Source organism: Erinaceus europaeus, chromosome 21 (assembly GCF_950295315.1).
Source record: "Erinaceus europaeus chromosome 21, mEriEur2.1, whole genome shotgun sequence".
Classification (NCBI taxonomy): Eukaryota; Metazoa; Chordata; class Mammalia; order Eulipotyphla; family Erinaceidae; genus Erinaceus; species Erinaceus europaeus.
In genome coordinates, this window is record NC_080182.1 from 33,716,830 (window position 1) to 33,723,662 (window position 6,833).

Genomic DNA, 6,833 nt, shown 5'->3' on the forward strand with positions numbered 1-6,833 from the left:
TCCAAGTGCCTGATGGTGGAGGAGAACCTAGGTTGGGGATTAGATTGTTTTACATAAAACTGAAAAACTTTACACATGTACCAATCACTGTATATACTGTGAAGCACTAATCCCAATAAAAATAATCTTAAAATGGTCACACCATTAGTGACAAATTGGGTCTCAAAGCATGAAACAGGAACCTTCTTCTCCTATTTTAATTCATTTTTGAGTGAATTTGTGTCTATCTCCATCCAAAAATGAAATAAAATAAAAATAGTAAAAAAAAAATAATAAATAAAATAATAAAGACATCCTTAGAAAAAGTGGTGCAAACGCGCCCTCTGGTGGCAGGTATCTGAAAGTGCAGCAATCACGAGCCTGGCTTCCCCTGGCCAGAAGTGAGTGGTGCTATAAATGCAGGAGACTGTTTCTAAGACCTGTGAGAACTCTGGTGGTTATCCTTGGGGAGGTGGAAGGGTGGGGACACAGAGTTTGGGTGCCGTGTGGAACTATATCCTGTGACGTTGCAATCTTGTAATCCACTAGTAATCACAAATGAAAAATAAAGCTACTAAAGTTAATTAAAATACATGAGATAAGTCAAAAAGAGAAGGAAGGATACTGGATGATCTCACTCATCTGAGGAACTTAAGAAGCCAGGACAGGGGAGTCACTCGGGCGGTAGCGCAACGGGTTAAGCACAAGTGGCGCAAAGCGCAAGGACCAGCGTAAGGATCCCAGTTTGAGCCCCCGGCTCCCCACTTGCAGGGAGTCACTTCACAGGCGGTGAAGCAGGTCTGCAGGTGTCTGTCTTTCTCTCCCCCTCTCTGTCTTCCCCTCCTCTCTCCATTTCTCTCTGTTCCATCCAACAACGACGACCTCAACAACAACAACAATAACTACAACAATAAAACAACTAGGGCAACAAAAGGGAATAAATAAATAAATAAATAATGTTAAAAGAAAAAAACAGGACAGAAAAGGAAAACACAAACTAAAACTTGCAGGAGGGGAAGCTGCACAGGTGGTGAAGCAGTGTTGCTGGTGTGTCTCTGTCCCTCTCCCTATCTTCCTCACCCCCTTTCAATTTCTTTCTGTCCTAGCCAATAAAATAAAATCTAAAAGAAAAAAAATCCCCCCCCAAAAAAAAAATGGCTTGGGATAAAAAGGCTTGGCATAGAAAAGGAAAAAACAAACCAGGAGCTTAGGACATAGCATAAAGGTGATGTACAGAACAAAGCCCTTCATGATGCATGAAAGACCTCAGGACTGAGGCTCAGAGGACACAAGTTCAATCCCTGGCATCATCATCAGACAGAACTGGGCAGTAAGTGACCTGGTTAAAAAATTATAAAAGATGGAGCCAGGTAGCACAGCGGATTAAGCACACATGGCACTAAGCGCAAGGATCAGCATAAGGATTCCAGTTCGAGCCCCCGGCTCCCCACCTGCAGGGGAGTCGCTTCACAGGTGGTGAAGCAGGTCTGCAAGTGTCTGTTTTTCTCTCCCCTCTCTGTCTCCTCCCCTCAATTTCTCTCTGTCCTATACAGTTAACAATAACAATAATAATAACAAGGGTAGCAAAAAATGGCCTCCAGGAGCAGTGGATTCGTAGTGCAGGCACTGAGCCCCAGAGATAACCCTTGAAGCAAAAAAAAAGTATAAAAGAGTCTAGGACTTCTGAAAAAATAAATCATTTGGGGGCAACAGCAATAACAATAAAAAACAAAATAAATAAATCATTTTGGGAAAAAACAAAAGTACCCAACAACAGGTGAGTGGGGGTCAGGCAGTGGCGCACCTGGTTAAGCGCACACATTACAGTGTGCAAGGACCCAGGTTCAAGTCCCTGGTCCCCACCTGCAGGGGAGAAGCTTCACAAGTGGTGAAGCAGGGCTGCAGGTGTCTCTCTGTCTTCTCCCTCTCTATTTTCCCCTTCCCTCCCAATTTCTCTGTCTTTATCCAATAATAAATAAAAATATTTTAAAAAAAAAAACAGATGAGTGTTTCAGTCCGCTGTGCTCTAGACACACACACTGCTCTGGTTCTCTGTCACATCCCTGGGGCTTGGTGTCTGCATGACAAATCCAAAGCTCCTGGAAGCCATTATTTTCCTGGTTTTCTTTTTCTTCTTTTTTTTATTTCTTTATTTATAAAAAGGAAACACTGATAAAACCATAGGATAAAAGAGATACATTTCCACACAATTCCCACCCCCAGAACTCTGTATCCCATCCCCTCCCCTGATAGCTTTCCTATTCTTTAACCCTCTGGGAGTATGGAGCCAGGGTCATTGTGGGATGCAGAAGGTGGAAGGTCTGGCTTCTGCAATTGCTTCCCTGCTGAACATGAGAGTTGACAGGTCGATCCATACTCCCAGCCTGCCTCTCTCTTTCCCTAGTGGGACAGGGATCTGGGGAAGTGGGGCTCCAGGACACATTGGTGGGGTTGTCTGTCCAGGGAAGTCTGGTTGGCATCATGGTAGCATCTGGAACCTGGTGGCTAAAAAGAGAGTTAACATATAAAGCCAAACAAATTGTTGACTAATCATGAACCTGAAGGCTGGAATAGTGCAGATGAAGAGTTGGTGCGGGAGGGGGGGGGGTCTCTGTTTTGTAGTTATTAGGCCTATTTTACTTGTATTCCAAAGGGCCTGTGACTATACTAGTTTTTCTTTTGTTGTTGTTTTTTCCCCAAACCTGAAACCTGATATGTAGGTGGATCCAAGTTATTTATTGTCTGGGGAGATGATGTCATGGATAGAAAAAAGATCAAAAACTGAATCAGGGAAGAGAGTAGCTCCCTAATATGGGGAAGGTGTATAAATATTTTTTACTGTAAACCCCATCGATTTGATCTGGTCTGGGGCCCAAATTCAGCTTAGGAGCCTATGTGACCTCTGCATCCCTGTAGATCTGAGTTCACATTCTGTGGTCATGAGTAGGAACGTTCCAAGCTGCCCCAATATCTACCCATCTTCCTCAGGTATAACATAGAGTATGTTGTCTAGCCTCTCTTCGGAGGATGGAACATTCTCTGCCGTTGTTGATCCAAGTTGAGGGCAAGGTCCTATGGGGGCCCACAAAGGTGTCTATTGTATTTTTCCTGATAGATATGACTGGTAACATTGGGGAGAGGGATCTATTTGAGGTCTAGGCCCATCTTGTCTGTTTGGGAATCTCAGGACTCCCCGATTAGGGCCCCAGCTGATGGGGTGGCCTGATAGTGACTAAAGAGTCATCATTAAAGTATGCTAGTCTCTTGCCCTTATTCATCTTTTGTAGTCCTTGCTTTGCTAAGGTTAGCTGTGGAGTGACTGAGGAAAGTGTCATAGGAAGTAGGTGAGGAGGGTATCTAAGTCTAAGTAGACACTATTTCATTAGGAACTTTATACTGACTCACTGCAGACTATTGTGTAGTTTTGCTTTCATGTACATATTTCACCCTGGTTTTCTTTTTCTTTCAATTTTTATTGGATAGACCAGAGATAAATTCAGAGGGGAGGGCGAGATAGAGGAGAGAGAGACGCCAGCAGCCCTGCTTCACCGCTTGTTAAGCTTCCCTTCACGGTGGGGAGTGGGGGCTCAAACCCAGCTCCTTGCACATAGTGTACACTCAACCAGCTCACCATGACCCGGCCTGCTGTGTCTCTTCGCTGAAGCACAGGTGACAGGTGGTTGGAGGGGTCTGTGTTCAGTGAGTTCCGACAGCAGGAGAAGGATGAATCCGGGTGAGTCCACTCCCAGCTGTGACCTAAGAAGCCAAGCCTGGGCACACAGGCTTCTTCCCTGCATCCCTCAAACTAGCTCCCCCGAGACAGCAGGGGGAAGAGGGTGTGGAGGACTTCCCCCTCAGCCCCTGGAAAGTTCCTCCCTGTCAGAGCACAGCCCCCCTGACCCCCCTGCTCTGCACAGCCTCCTGTCACCGACCTAGACAAACCCGGCGGTGGTGGTCCATGTGCGCTTAACTTTCCTACAAACTGTATTACCATGTTGTGGGTAGAGGGAGGCCTTTCCTCTCCTCTCCACCCATTTTGTCTCAACATGGCTGTCTCTCAAACATGGCCGTCCCTGAAACATGGCCGTCTCTCATGCTGATGTCATTCTCATGTAGATGTCATTCTAGAATCCCAGAAGCAGAGCTTGGAGGGCACCTTCGTGTCCTTTGCCCTGTCTCTTCTCACTGTCCTGCTACAGACTCACCCCCTGGAAAGCCCAAACTCCTCCCACAACCCCCCCCCACTCTGTCCAGCCCTGGCTGTCAACACTTCTAGGGCACCCACATCCCCAGAAAAACACTCTGCCCCTTCCTCCCCCATATGCTGGCAAAAGTGTGCCCTCCAGGAACAGAGACGTCCATTCCCGTAGACAAGTCTGGAAAACCTGCCACCTCTCTGCGTCCTGACTCAGGATATGTCACCCTGGGATGTGGGTCAGAACATCTACTGGACTGAGAAAACATCTGGCATTTAACCCCCATTTTTTTCTCCAGTCTGCCAACAAGCCCCATGGAGTTAATTAGCTCAAAAATAAAAAATCAGCTTAGGGATTTGGTTAAATGCCAGATGTTTTCTGCTCCTGGTGGTCATTTTTTCCATTTTACTGGGTAAGACAGAAAGAAGTTGAGAGAGGAGGGAGAAGATAGAGAGGGCAAAACAAAGACAGACACCTGCAGACCTGCTTCACTGCTTGTGAAGTGACCCCCCTACAGGTTTGAAACCGGGGACTCGAACTGGGATCCTTTCACTTTGTACTATATGTGCTTAACCCAGTGTGCCACTGCTTGGCCCCACCAGGTGATTCTAAGCCCTAAAAACAGTTTCCAAAGTTTTGATGTTAATAGACTTAAAGGGGGAGGTGTGGCAGGATAAAGACATGTATTTTTAATGCATTATCAAAGGTGTGGTAAAGTGAGTGTTTTAAAAAAATATTTATTTATTTATTTATTTATTTATTTATTTATTGGATAGAGACGGGAAGAAAGTGAGAGCAGAGGGAGAGATAGAGACGAAGAGAGGGAAAGACACCTGCGTGAGAGATGGCCGTCTCTCATGTAGACGTCGTTCTACAGCCCAAGCAGCAGAGACCGGAGGGCACCTCTGTGAGAGAAGCTTCCCCTTCCACCCCTTCCCCCACTCCCTGCAGGTGGGAACAGGGGGCTCGAACCCAGGTCCTTGCATGCTGTAATGTGTGCACTCCGCCAGGCCCAAAGTCAGTATTTACATTTCCTGGCACTTTCGATTTCAAGTTACACATGGCACCTCTAAAAAGATCGACAGGGAGCAGGTATGGTGAAGATCCATTCTCCCAGCCTAGGAAGGTCTTTCTGAAGTGATGCCACAAGTCGCCAGGGAATGCCGAGCCACTGGTCTGATTCACGGCAGGAGTGGGGGTCAGTTCTGCAGATAAACAGGCACAGGAGGAGCCCAGCTAGTCTTCAGTCAGCACACTCTTAAATAAAACTAGTCCCAGGGGGAGCTGGGTGGTAGCGCAGTGGTTAAGCACAGTTGGCACAAAACACAAGGACCGGCATAAAGATCCCAGTTCGAGCCTCCAGCTCCCCACATGCAGGGGAGTCGCTTCACAGGCGGAGAAGCAGGTCTGCAGGTGTCTTTCTCTCCCTCTCTGTCTTCCCCTCCTCTCTCCATTTCTCTCTGTCCTATCCAACAATGATGACATCAATAACAACAACAACAATAACTACAACAATAAAATAACAAGGGCGACAAGAAGGGAAAAATGAATAAATAAATATTTAAAAAAATTTTAAAAACTAGTCCCAGGGGGACCGGGCAGTAGTGCTGCAGGTTAAGCACACATGGCACAAAGCAGGTCCAGCTTAAAGATCCTGGTTCGAGGGCCCTGGCTCCCCACCTACAAGGGGGAGTCACTTCACAAGCAGTGAAGCAGGCCTGCAGGTGTCTGTCTTTCTCTCCCCATCTCTGTCTTCCACTCCCCTCTCCATTTCTCTCTGTCCTATCCAACAACAACATCATAACAAGGGCAACACAAGGGGAAAAAATGACCTCCAGGAGCAGTGGATTCAGCAATAACCCTGGAGGCAAAAAAAAAATACAAGCCCCAGTGAGAAACCTTGGTGTGGCTTTAGCACAGGGCTCCAAGGTCAAAGAATTCAGTTTGACCTGTAGCCACCTACTTGTGAGATCTGTGACAGAACTGTACCCAGCCACTTATTGATGCAAACAGGGTTATATCTACCTATCAATATCAAAACAAAAAGCAGCATTATAAATGATACCGAGTCCACCCACCTCATTACAACTGCGCAGACCTGCTTCACCACTCGTGAAGCTTTCCCCCTGCAGGCAGGGAGTGGAAACTCAAACCTGAGTCCTTGCACATGGTAATGTGTTCTGGGCAGTGTTTCACCTGGTTGAGTGCACTATCTCCATGCTCAAGGACCCAGGTTCAAGCCCCTGGTCCCCACCTGCAGGGGGAAAGCTTTCTGAGTGATGAAGCAGTGCTGCAGGTGTTTCTCTGTCTCTCCCTCTCTATCTCCCCTGACGCTCTCTCCATTTCTGGCTATCTCTAGCCAATATATAAAGATGATAAAAAAAATTAAAAATAATAAATTTAAAAATAAAAAAGGGATACTAGCTTATAGGTGATTGTAAATATTCATCTTTACCAAGAGAAACAAATGTTTCCACTCAGCTGAGCTAGGACGGGGAGGGGACTGTCCACTGGTTCAGCCTGGACGGGGAAGGGACTGTCCACTGGCTCAGCCTGGACGGGGAGGGGACTGTCCACTGGCTTAGCCTGGATGGGAGGGGACTGTCCACTGGCTCAGACTGGGTGGGAGGGGACTGTCCACTGGCTCAGACTGGGCGG

At 46.8% G+C, this 6,833-nt stretch overlaps 1 protein-coding gene across 1 annotated transcript in view; it reads right to left on the reverse strand.

Moving 5' to 3' along the window:
- Positions 1 to 6,833, reverse strand: part of ITPR1 (inositol 1,4,5-trisphosphate receptor type 1) — a 405,769-nt gene that overhangs the window by 247,204 nt on the left and 151,732 nt on the right. The gene's annotated exons all lie outside the window — the stretch shown is intronic.